At 33.8% G+C, this 14,138-nt stretch overlaps 1 pseudogene; it reads right to left on the reverse strand.

The window, feature by feature from the left end:
* Positions 1–9,687: 9,687 nt before the first annotated feature.
* On the reverse strand, positions 9,688–10,749 carry LOC132006997 (actin, cytoplasmic 1-like; annotated as a pseudogene).
* Between the last annotated feature and the right edge of the window lie 3,389 nt (positions 10,750–14,138).

Genomic DNA, 14,138 nt, shown 5'->3' on the forward strand with positions numbered 1-14,138 from the left:
AGAGTGGCAGGCAGAGACAGAGGGAGAAGCAGGCTCCCTGCCGAGCAAGGAGCCCGATGTGGGACTTGATCCCAGGACGCTGGGATCATGACCTGAGCCGAAGGCAGCTGCTTAACCAACTGAGCCACCCAGGCGTCCCAAGAGTTATGTTTATATAACTATTTATATATTTAACCTACTTATAGGTTAAAGAGTTATATAACAAAATGAAAAGAACCAGAATAGTGGTAACGAATTAAAAATAAATGTTGTATCTATGACATAGTGGTGGTTGTCCTCTTGTTTTGTTTGTTTGTTTGGTTTGGTTTGGTTTAGTTTGGTGGCTGGCCTTCTATGTGTTTTTTCAGGGAGTGTTGCTAGAGTTAAGTCCTCCTGCCTCCATCTAGGGGCTGGGCCTCTGAGGAAACCGGTTTTTCAGGCTTTTGTTCTCTGGAGGTTTTTTGGTTTGTTTGTTCATTTTTTTTTTCTCTCCCCTTGGCAGCTTTTGGAGGTTCTTTGGAGGTTTAGAGGAAAGCAAACTGTACCCAGACCTCCCTCTCAGAAAGAAGCCTCAGTCTGTTCCCTTCTGGGTGCTTCAGAGCACATAAATCCCCCTTCTGCTGCTGGCAGAACACATTCCTAGTCATGGTTTCTGGGGTCACAGGAATTCCCGCTGGTACCCAAAACCAGGAAAAATACTAGCGGTGGCTCTCTGGGAGTTCCAGACCACCAGAGATGTCCCAAGCAGAGATAGAAAACTGAGATTTTCATGCTGGCCCAGGCTGGGAGTACTCAGACTCTCCAGGTCCTAGAGAGCGCTGGCTGTCTGGGGCCTGCAAAGACCTCTCTCAGGGGAGGGTGTAGGGTGTGATTCAGACTCTGGTCGTGCAGCATGCATGTGTGTGCAGAGTGCAAAAGTCTGTGGTTCTGACAGCTGGTGAGGCTCCCTAACCCTTATGGGCGCCACCACCCAGATGCTCTCAGGCATGCTGGTGGCTCAGGGACCAAGACCTGGCTTATTTGTTGCACTCTCTCTGGCACAGCACCAGAGGTGGCTGTCCTGGGTTGGCAAGCTTAAGCCCCTGTCTCTAACTGCCCGATTCCCCAAATTTTCCCCTATGATCCTTTGTTCTTTTTGAATGCTTTCAACCAGACTCCAAGTTAATGCTGTTCCCCAATCACAGGGCACTCTTGTATTGGGGTATTACATTCCAATGGGTCACTTCTGGTGGCTCCCTCCCCCTTTTGTTTATCTTCCAATATTAGTCTGATGTTTCCACTCCGCTTTACCTGCACACTGACATCTTCTGCCCTCGTAGATATCCAGAAGTGTATAATTCTAATCTTGGGTGATTTCATGGGTGATCAGAGTTCTTTGGTAGGTACTCCTACTTCTCTGACATCTTGTCTCCCCCCACTGACTTTGTTTTCAGGCTCTGGGCTAATTTTAACTACATGTTTCAACTCTCTATATTATTTATTGACTATTATTAAAGATGAAGAAATTAACACAGTAATACTTACTTCATTGTCTCCTTTCTCCTATCATGAGAGACTTGTGATTCTAGGACAACCCTTACTTAAATTTGTGTTTATTGACCTATTTACCAAATTTGTGTTTACTCCCTTGGGGAAAATCTTCTCATCAAATTTAGACCTTCAGAAATAATGTGGAAACCTGTTAAGTGAATATTTCTCTATATTGCGACCGGGAGAATTCTAATTATCCTCTCTTCTTCAAATTGCCACCATTGCTCACCACTCTTTCAGCGGGGAAACTAAGTAATAAATACAGACAAACACACACACACACACACACACACACAATATTCCATTGGTATGATTTCTTCCTCACCTCCACATCCTTTACTTTTTCTTCCATAAAATTCTGATCTGTAGAAACAATCCCCATTTCTCCTTTAGTATTGCTCATATTCTCAAGTTTATTTATTTATTTGGATTTTTATTTATCCAGATTATTGTTGCATATGTTTACCATAACTCTGAATTTTACTTTTGGAGAAAGATGCATCATACTATAAATATAAAATTTTATTTGAATAACATTTATTTGGATTTACAGCCAAAATTTATTTGGATGTAAATATTGTCTCTCATTTTGCTTTCAATTGCATAGATGTTTTGTATGCTATGTCAGTTTGTGCCATTGTTTTAATTGATGATAGATTGTTATCTATTACTATTTTGGGGGATAACTTTCAAAAGAAAGGAGAGGAGTTAAAAATAGCTAAATTTCTAATGTTATTTCTAACTTGAAGTTTGAAACTCAACTGCTTTTTAAACTGTGTATTTATAATATATAATGACAGCATATTACAGACCTACACTATTTTTATCTTCACTATCACTAGCATTTCTGCCATCTTCTTTTTTTAGACGAATTATGAATCAGTCTGTTATTTTCTATATAATGCATTCTAAAATTTATTATGATTATATTTAATTCATATATTTATATGTAGAGTTTTTAATTTTATAATAATAAATCTTCCAGTGTAGGAATATCCCATAACTTTCTATTTACTGTGGAAAAAACTTCATAGATTGTTTTTCATTTGGGTCATTCAAACTTAATCTTAGATTTAGTCTCACATTTTTATGGTTTTGTAGTGTTATGAGTAGGAGATGTATCTATAATATTTTCAAATTGACCACTGCTAAAGCATAAATAATCTATGTACTTTTTAATGATAATCTCATATTTCACATTTTTCTGGACTGTCTTATCAATTCTAAAATATTTTGTAATCATTCTATTAGATTTTTTAAGTAGATGATCACAATTGCAAAAAGCAATAATTTTGTCTCTTTCTAGTATAAAACGTTTATTTATTTTTCATTACTTAGTGAAATAGTAAGTAGTATTGGAGTATTAGTGTGATATGTATGCTTATATATTTCTTGTTGCTTTATTTAAAAAATCACACATTTCTCAATTAAGTATAATATTTACTGGAAACGTGAAAGTTATAAAAATTTTTGAAATTTAGAAATTGTTTTTAATGATTTTATTTACTTATTTGACAGACAGAGATCACAAGCAGGTAGAGAGGCAGGTAGAGAGAGAGAGAGAGAGGAGGAAGCAGGCTCCCCGCTGAGCAGAGGGCTGGATGTGGGGCTCAATTCCAGGACTCTGGGACCATGACCTGAGCTGAAGGCAGAGGCTTTAACCCACTGAGCGACCCAGGTGCCCCAAAATTTAGAAATATTTTTTATTTAAAAATAAGAAACAGTGAAATTTACAAAATGTAATTCCAGCATCTATTAAGGCAAGCATATTTTTCCTTTATTCAATTAATGTGGAGAAATATTATTAATATGTGGTTATAATTGGTGATATAATATTTTATTTAAGAACATTAAATTAGATCCTAAGTGATTTTGGTACAAAAAGAATTTCTTTTTAGTCTTTTTAAGTTTTATATATGAGGATACCAAGCCTTCAGAGAATGAGTTTGGAATCTGCATATCTCTAGGGAAAGTAGCAACCATTATTTTGCCTTTTCATAATTTTTTCTCATTCATCTTCTTAAATAAATCCTATATTCCTAAAAGTGATATCGTCTTTTTCAATTTTTGTTCATTATGTTATTTGGAAATTTATATAAATTATTTAAGGAATGAGTCCAATTTAAATATTTTTATTTTCTTTCAGCTTTAATGAAATATGATTGACAATCAAAATTCTATATATTTAGGCTGTATACTACCTTTTTTAAGATAAACAAAATTTTGGTTTAATATACATATATACTGTAAGATGATTATCACCATTAAGCTAATTAATACATTCATCAACTCATATAGTTATCTTTTTTGTGTGTGGTAAGAAGACTTAAGATTTTTCTTAACAAATTTCAAGAATATAATACAATGTTTTTAACTGTAAGGACCATGATGTAATTACACTCCTGGAATTTATTCATCTTATAAATGAAATTTTGTATCCTTTGACCTCTATCTCCCCGTTTCCCCCACCACACCTGACAACCCCACCTTGACTCTCTGGTTTTAGGTGTTTGATTTTGTTGATTCCACCTATGAGTATTCCATGATACAGTATTGTCTTTCTGTGTTTGGATTATTTCACTTAGCATAGTTTTCTCCAGGTTCATCCGTGTTATCACAAATGGCAGGGTTTTCTTCTTTTTATTACTAAATTATATTCAATTATATGTATTATAGATGCATATAGATACATATTGTAATAGATATATACATTACATGGAATATATAATAAATACATACTGTAGAAAAGATGTAATAATAATATAAAATGCATAGATACATAGATATATATTACAATATATATTATATTTATGTATATAATATTTTCTTTGTCAATTTATCCATCAACAACAGGAATTTAGGTTGTCTCCATATCAGCACTGTTATTCATACCATCGTTATTATTAATATTGTTAATAACATTGTTCATGCTGAAGTAGACATGAGAATGACATACCTCTTTGAGATCCTGATTTAATTTCCTTTGGCTATATGCCCAGAAGTGGGATTGCTAGATCATATGGTATCTCTACTTATAATTTTTTGAGGAACATACATACTGTTTCCCATAATGACTGTACTAATATACATCCTCACAAACTGCACAAGGCTTCCATTTTCTCTACACACTTGCCAAAACTTATCTCTTGTGTTTTTGATAATAGACATTCTAACAAGTGTAAGGAAATTTCTCATTGTTATTTTGATTCCCTGATGGTTAGTAATGTTGAACACCTTTACATATAACTGGTGGCCATTTGTAGGTCTTCTTTGTAGAAATATGTATTCACTTTGCCAATTTTTAAATTGTGGTATTTGATTTTTTGCTATTGAGTCATAGGTGTTCCTAATATACTTTGGATATTATCCTCTTATCATGGATATACAGTTTGTAAATATATTTTTTCCATTCAAAAGATGGCCTTTTTATTTGTTGCCTTTACTGTAGAAAACTTTTTAGTTTTATGTAGTGCCATGGTTGATTTTTTTTTCTTTTGTTGCCTGTGCTTTTGGTGTCATATTCAAAAATTCATTGCCAAGACCCATGTCAGGTAGTTTTTTTCTCTATGTCTCTTTCAGAAGTTTATGGGTTTGGGTACTACACTTAAGTCTTTAATCCATTTTGAGTTAATTTTTGTTAAGGATCCATTTCATTCTTTTGCATGTGGTTATCCAGTTTTGCCAATAATATTGAAGAGACTGCCCCTTCCCTATTATGCATTTTCATCAGCCTTGACAAACATTAATTGACTACATATGTGTGGAATTATTCCTGCGCTCCCAATTTTGTTCCATTGGTTTGTGTGTCTGTTTTTATGCCATCACCATACTGTTTTGATAGCTCTGTAATAAAGTTTGAAATAAGTTAGTGTGATGTCTCCAAATTTGTTTTTTCTCAAGATTGCTTCAGCTATTCAGGGTCATTTGTGGTAGCATATGAATTTTAGGATGCTTTTTCTTGCTTCTGTAAAAAGTGCCATAGGAATTACATTGACTTTGTAGATTGCTTTGGGTAGCATAGAGAATTTAACCAAATTAATACTTTCAATCCATAAACATGGAATGTATTTCCATCTGTTTGTGTCTTCTTTCATTTCTTTCATAAACGTCTTATAGTTTTCAGTACACAGATTGTTAACCTGTAATGTTAAATTTATTACTAAGTATCTTATTCTTTGTAATGTTATTAAAAATATAATTTTTTTAAAAATTTTATTTTCAGTTAGTTCATTGATAGTATATGGAAATAGAAATTATTATATATATTGTTTGTGCTTTACTGAATTTATTTGTTAGTCCTAACACTTTTTTTTAAATTTTTAAGGTTTTGCATATTTAAGATTATGTAAACTGGAAAGACAATTTAACTAAGCCTTTTCTCATTTGAACACTTTTAGTTTATTTTTTTTTTTTTAATTGTGTGTGCAGGACATCCAATACCATGTTGAATGGAAGTGGTGAAAGTGGGCACCATTATATTGCTCCTGATCCTAGGATTAAAATTATAAGCTTTTTACTAATAAGTATGATGTTAGCTGTGGGCTTCTCCTATTTGGTCTTTATTATTTTAATGTATATTATTTCTATAACTATTTTATTAGAATTTTTATCATGAAGGGATGTTCTCTTTTATAAAATAGGTTTTTCTTCACCTATTGAGATGATCATATGTTTTTTATCCTTCATTCTATTAATGTGGTATATCACACTTTTTGATTTATGTGCATTAAATCATTCTTCCATCTGGAGATAAATTTCACTTGATCATGTTTTATGATGCTTTCATTTTATTTTCATATTTTTGTATGATCCTTTCAAAGTGCCCTTGAATTTGTTTCTATGTTTTGTTGAAAATTTTTGCATCAATATTCACCAGGGATATTGACACATAGTTTTCTTTTCTTTTAGTGCCCTTATCTGACTTGGTATCAAGGTAATGCTGGCTTTGTAAGATGAATATTTCTTCATATTTTTAGATTTAAGAAGGATTGACATCAGTTGTTCTTTAAGTGTGGTAGAATTCACCTGTAAAGTCCTGGGCTTTTCTTTCTTGGGAAGATTTTGATTACTGATTGAATCTCCTTACTCATTATTAGTCTGTTCAGATTTTCTTTTCTTTGTGTTTCAGTCCAGGTAGATAGCACATTTCCAGGAACATATGTTGTCTAATTTGGTGGTATAAAAGTTTTCGTAACAGTCTCTCATGATGCTCTGTATTTCTGTTGTAACATCTCTCCTATTTGTATTTTATTATTTGATTCCTCTTTTTTCTTGTTACATGTATCTATAGGTTTGTCAGTTTTGTTTATTTTTTAATAAGACACCTCAGTTTCTTTGATATTTTCTCTTTCTTTTTTTATAAAATTTAAATGCAGTTAGCCAACTTATACTGTTTTCTTATTTTCTATTTCATTTATTTCTGCTTTACATGTTGTTTTCTTTCTTATGCTAACTTTGGGTTTAGTTTGTTCTTCTAGTTCCTTGAGGTATAAATTTAGATCGTTTATTTGAGATATTTATTTTTTCTTAGCATATGCATTTATTGCTATGAACTTCCCTCCTAGAATTCTTTATGGCATATCCCATGAGTTCTGAAATGTTTTTTTTCCAATTTTGTTTCAAACTTTTTTTTTAAGTTTCCCTTTGGTTTCTTCTTTGAACTACTGATTATTCAGAAATGTGTTATTCACTTTCCACATATTTACAGATTTTCAAGCTTTATTTCTGTTATTGAATTTTAGTTTCATACTGTTGTGGTTACAAAAGAGAATAGGGATGATTTAAATCTTTTTAAATTTGCTAAGACTTGTTTTATGAGCTAACACATTATCTGTGCCAGAGAATGTTCCATGAGTACTTAATAAGTATGTGTTTTCTACTGCTGTAGGAAGGAATGATCTTTATATTTACTAGGTTTACAGGAGCTAAAGAATGGTTGAAGTCCAATGTTTCCTTACTGATTTTATGTCTGGATGATCTATACATTTTTGAAAATGGGGTATTAAACATTCTAACATTATTGTATTTTCTATTTCTCCCTTCAATTCCATTAGTATTTGTTTAATATACTTAGCATCACTGATATTGAATGCACATATATTTACAACTGTTTTATGATCTTGGTGTATTTTATTCTTTTATCATATTATAATGGTCTTATCTCCTGTTATAGTTTTTGACTTGAGGTATACTTTGTCTGATATAAATATGGCTACCTTTGTTGTCTTTTAGTTATCATTTACATGGGTTATCTTTTTCCATCCCTTCACTTTGAGTTAAAAAAAAAATATATATATACACACATATATATCTATATGTACCTATATACATTTATATATATATATGCATATATACACATATATACATATATAAATATATAAACATAAAAATATATATGTATATATGTACCTATATACATTTTATATATACATATACACATACATATATACATATATATATATATACACACACATATACATATATATACCTATATGCACCTATATAAAGGTATATAGGTATATATATATGTGTGTGTGTGTGTGTGTGTGTGTATATATATATATATATATATATATATATATATATACCCTTAAAACTCAAGTGGTCTCAAGTCAGTAAATGAATGTGCATGTAAGCCCTGGCCACATCCATGCCTCAACCCTACTCCCTGGGAGACCACAAGTCTTCATGCATCTCAAGTTGTGTGGGAGGGTATAGATGGGAGCCATAATGGCAGACCTTTCAAAAAAAATAAGGAATAAATATTAAAGTGAAGATTTATTAAAATGGACTAAATAATTCACACAAAAGCAATGCTATCATCCTCTCCTGTGTGAACTCCACAAGTACTGGCCTTTCTATCTGAGGGAGGAATGGAGTGGCTTTTGGTAAGGCAAGGGACTTCCTGTAACAGAATCTCATGATACTTAGAGTGACTATTTTATAAAAAGAACACAGCAACCCATGAAATGGGAGAAGATATTCACAAAGACACTACAAAGGGCTAATATTCAATATCTATAAAGATCTCCTCAAACTGAACACACAGAAAACAGATAATCAAATAAAAAAATGGGCAGAAGACATGAACAGACACTTCTTCAAAGAGGGCATACAAATGGCTAACAGACACATGAAAAAATCGTCGTCATGGGAGATTCAAATCAAAACTACATTTGGCCAGTTAGAATGGCCAAAATTAACAAGAGAGTAAACAACAAGTGCCAGGGAGGATAAAGGGGAACCTTCTTACATTGTTAATGGGAATGCAAGTTGGTGCAGCCACTTTAAAAAACAATGTGGAGATTCCTTAAGAAATTAAAAATAGAGCTACCCTATGACCCTGCAATTGTACTACTGGGTATTTATCCCAAAGATACAGATGTAGTGAAAAGAAGGGCCATCTGTACCCCCATGTTCATAACAGCAATGGCCACAGTCACCAAACTGTGGAAAGAACAAAGATGCTCTTCAAAAGATGAATGGATAAAGAAGTTATGGTCCATATACACAATGGAGTATTATGCCTCCTTCAGAATGAATGAATACCCAACTTTTTCATCAACATGGACGGGTCTGGAGGAGATTATGTTGAGTGAAATAAGTCAAGCAGAAAGAGTCACTTATCATATGGTTTCACTTACTTGTGGAGCACAAGGAATAACACAGAGGACATTAGGAGAAGGAAAGGAAAAGTGAAATTGGGGGAAATTGGAGGGGAGATGAACCATGGGAGACTATGGACACTGAGAAACAAACTGAGGGTTTTGGAAGGGAGGGGATGTGGGGGTTAGATGAGTCTGGTGATGGGTATTAAGGAGGGTATGTATTGCATGGAACACTGGGTGTGGTGCATAAACAATGAATCTTGGAACACTGAAAAAAAAATTTAAAAAAATTTCCAAAGCCCTTGGTCACAGTGTAGGACTTTGGAGATGCTCTCCCTAACCACCTGCTGTCACCGTCACTATTCTAGTCTTTAAATCCTGAGTAAATCTCCAAAACAAACAAACAAACAAAAAAACCCACAAAAAGAAATCTAAAATAAATCAAAGACCAAAACAAATGAAGCCATGCCAATCTCATCTCATTCTCTGAACAAGTTAGGTTTTGTTAAGAAAAGTTGTGATTAAAGTAACAGTCTGCCTAAAAGCATTTGCACTGGATAATGAAGTGGCCTTACTTGTAATCCTGCTTGCTTATCCATATCTGCTGGAAGGTGGATAGTAAGCCCAGAATGAAGCTAGGGATCCACACAGAGTACTTGTATTCAGGGGGTGTGATAATATTGATCTTCATTGTGCTAGGTGCCAAGGCAATGATCTTCTGCATCCTGTCAGTGAGGCTAGGGTATATGGTGGTCCCACCAGACCGAACCTTGTTGGTATTGAGGTCCTTATGGATGTTTCCATCACACCTCATGATGGAATTGAAGATAGTTTTATGGATACCACAGGATTCCATGCTCAGGAAGGTCGGCTGGAAGAGTATCTAGCTAGGAGGAATATAACTGCACATTGCCAATGGTCACGATCTGTCCATCTGGCACCTCTTAACTCTTCTCCAGGAAGGAGCTGGAAGTCACGGTAGCCAACTCCTGCTCAAAGTCCAGGGAAATACAGCACAATTTCTCCTTGATGTCACACATGATTTCCTGCTCAACAGTGGTGGTGAAGCTGTAGTCATGCTCCGTGAGGATCTCTATGAGGTAGTCCATCAGGTCCCAGCCAGCCAGATCCAGATGCAGGATGGCATGGATAAGGGTGTATCCCCTTGTACATAAGCACAGTGTGGGTTGCCTAGTCATCAAAGATCATCACAATGTCAGTGGCATAGCAAGAAGAGTACAGGGACAGCATGTTCTGGATGGCCACCTACATGACTGGGATACTGAAGGTCTCAAACATGATCTGTGTCATCGTTCCATAGTTGGCCTTGGGGTTCAGGATGACCTTGGTTAGTAGCATGGGGTGCTGCTTGGGGCCACATGAAATTAATTGTAGAAGGTGTGGTGCCAGGTCTCCATGTCATCCCAATTGTTTCCCATTGTTTCCCAATGACAATTACTATACTCAGTAAGATACTTCAGGGTCAGGAAGTCCCTCTTGCTCTGGGCCTCATCAAACATGTAGAAGTCCTCTGGCCCATGTCCACCTTCATGCCTTGGTACCGTGGATGCCCCACAATGGAGAGGAAGACAGCCCTGGGCTCTTCATGGGCTATGAAGCCAGCCTTGTACATGTTTATAAAATCTTTCCAGCCATTCAATGTCTTTTGATTGCCTCTAATAATTTGTCACTCTGTTTTTAGGCACATAAATAAGATTTTTATGCCTTCTTGGAGAATTGACCACTTTCTCATTATGCAATGTCCCTCTTTATTCCTGATAATTTTCTTTGCTCTGAATTCTGTTTTGTCTGAAATTAACATAGATACTCCAGCTTTCTGGAGTATATCTCTCATTCTCATAGATTTAACTGAGTGATTTTTGTATTTGTGTATAATGAGGGATATAAATCCATGTTTTTCAAAGTGTATACACAGTTATTATCTTACGGTTTTGAAGATAAAATTCTCCTATTTAATGGTCTTGATACCATTATTGAAAATCAATCACCCATAGATATATTATTTCCTTTCAGATTTCCTATTCTATTCGATTGTTCTATACATCTAACTTTATGCCAGCACCACAGTGTTTTGATTACTATAACTTTGTAGAAGGCTATGAAATATGAGTCCTTCAACTTTTATGAAAATATAGCTTCATAGAATAGATTAGCAAGTGCTCCCTAATCATTTGTTTTTGGAAGAATTTGAGTAGGATTGGTGTTAATTTTTCTTTAAATGTTTGTTATAATTCACAAATGAACCATTTATTTAATGAGATTTTCTTTATTTGGATTTTTTAAATTAGAAACTTTATTTTTAGAGTAATTTTAGGTTCACAGAAAATTAAATGGAAAACACAGAGTACTTATATTTCCCTGTCTCCCACTTTGTCCTCAATCACTTCTACTTCTGACATTCTGCACCACAGTAGTACATTTGTCATAATCAATAAACCTACATTGAAAAAATTTCAATCGAAGTCCATGGTTTACATAGAGATTCACTCTTGGTTTTGTACATTCTATGGGTTTTGACAAACTTTGAATGATATGTATCAGCCATTGTTGTACCATACAGAATAGTTTTAGTATCCGAAAAATCTTCTGTACATAGATTGATAACTCATATATTTTTAGCATGAAATGCTCTTCTAGTTTCTGGATGGGCCAGTTTATTTATCCACTCACATACTGAAGGACATCTTAGTTGCTCGCATGATTTGGCAATCACGAATGAAGTTGCTATAAAGTTTTATGTGCAGTTTTGTGCACATGTATGTTTTCAACTCCATTGGATAAGTATTCAGGAGTACAACTGCTGGATTGTGTAGTAAGAACATGTTTAGTTTTGCAATAATTTGTCAAACTCTCTTTCTTTTTTTTTCTTTTTTTTTAATTTATTTTTTATTTTCAGTATAATGGTATTCATTTCAAACTCTCTTTCAAAGTGGTTGTACTATTTTACATTTCCACCAATAATGAATGAGAGCTCTGTTATACCATATTCTCATCAGCATTTGGTGTTGTCAGTGCTTTGGATTTTGGCCATTCTAATAGGTGTGTACTGGTATCTCATTGTGGCTTTCCTTTGCATTTTCCCAATGACAAATTATGTGAAGCATTTTTTAAAAATGGTTATTTGCCATATCTATATTTTTTAAGCAGGTGTCTATTCAGGACTTTTGCTTATTTTTCATTGAGGTATTTGTTTTCTTTTTGTTGAGTTTTAAGAGTGCTTCATATGTCTTAGATAATAGTCCTTTATCAGATATGTGTTTTGCATATATTTTACCTTAGTCTGTGCCTTGTCTTTTCATTCTCTTAATATTGTCTTCCACAACACAGGTTTTAATTTTAATAAAGTCAAGCTTATCAATTATTTCTTCGATGGATAACATCTTTGATGTTGTATCTAAAAAGTTATTGCCAAAGTATATACTTGTGAATCTTAAAGTTTTCATTCTGTCATTGATTTTTTTTCTTTTTGTTTCTTTGATTATAGTTGCAAAATATACTTTGTATGATTTCAAACTTTAAAATTTATTTAGGCTGGTTATTGCCTAACATGTGGTTTAGGAGAATGCTTCATGTGAACTTGAAAGTATATTCAGCTGTTGGGGGATATAGTGTTTGGTTTAGTCTTTTAGATATACATGGTTTATAGCATTAAGTCTTCTTTTTCTTTTATTTATCTTCTGGTTGTTCTATGCACTATTGAAAATGGAGTGTTGAAGTCAACTATTGTAGAATTGTGTATTTTTCTCTTCACTTATGGCAGTTTTTTCTTCATATATTTGGGGACTCAGTTGTTAGGCGTTATTTGTTCATATTTTTTATGTTCTTGATAAAAATACAATTCTATTACTATTTAATATCCTTCTTTGTGTCTTAAGTTTTTAATTGAAATTTTTGCAATCTTTCAAGTAATATATTTCATTTATTGGACCTAAAATGAGTCTATCTAAACTTCACAAAATTGTATTATAGGTCTTTTACCCATTCTGCCAGTCTATATTTTTTATGTATTTGTTGTTTTCATAGCAATCATTTACTGGGAAACTACTATGTGTCAAACTATATTTAAAGAACACTACATATGATATTTCATTTAATTTTTCTCATAACATGTCCACTTAATTTTTACATCATTTTTATTTTAATTCCATTAGAGTTAATTTCGGTGTTATATTAGTTTCAGGTGTACAAAACAATTCTATACATTACTAAGTGCTCATAACAATACGTCTACTCTTTTATCCCCATTACCTATTTTACCTATCTCCCCACCTGCCTCCCCCCCGCCCAGTAATGATCAGTTTGTTCTCTATATTTAAGAGTCTGTTCCTTGGTTTGTCTCTTTCTCTTGTTTTTCCATTGTTTTGTTTCTCAAATTACACATATGAGTGGAATTTTATGGTACTTGTATTTCAATGACTGACTTATTTCCCTCAGCATAATCATCTCTAGCTCCATCCATGTTGTTGCAAATCCCAAGATTTCATTCTTTTTTTTATGCCTGAAATCTTCTTTATTCCATTCATGTGATTTGTAAATAATGCTGAAATGAACACAGGGGTGCATGTATCCCTTTGAATTACTGTTGGGCAAATACCCAGTAGTGTGATAACTGAAACTGGGTAGTTCTATTTTTAACTTTTTGAGGAACCTTTGTGTTGTCTTCTATACTGACTATACCAGTTTGCATTCCCAGCACAAGGACCCCTTCTCTCTATGTTCTAACCAACACTTATTTTTTTCTTTTTTTTAATTTATTTTTTATTTTCAGCATAACAATATTCATTTTTTTTTGCACCACACCCAGTGCTCCATGCAATCCGTGCCCTCTATAATACCCACCACCTGGTACCCTGACCTCCCACCCTTCAAACCCCTCAGATTGTTTTTCAGAGTCCATAGTCTCTCATGGTTCACCTCCCGTACCAATTTCCCCCAACTCTCTTCTCCTCTCTATCTCCCCATGTCCTCCATGCTATTTGTTATGCTGAGTGAAATAAGTCA

The sequence above is a fragment of the Mustela nigripes genome, chromosome X (assembly GCF_022355385.1).
Source record: "Mustela nigripes isolate SB6536 chromosome X, MUSNIG.SB6536, whole genome shotgun sequence".
Lineage (NCBI taxonomy): Eukaryota > Metazoa > Chordata > Mammalia > Carnivora > Mustelidae > Mustela > Mustela nigripes.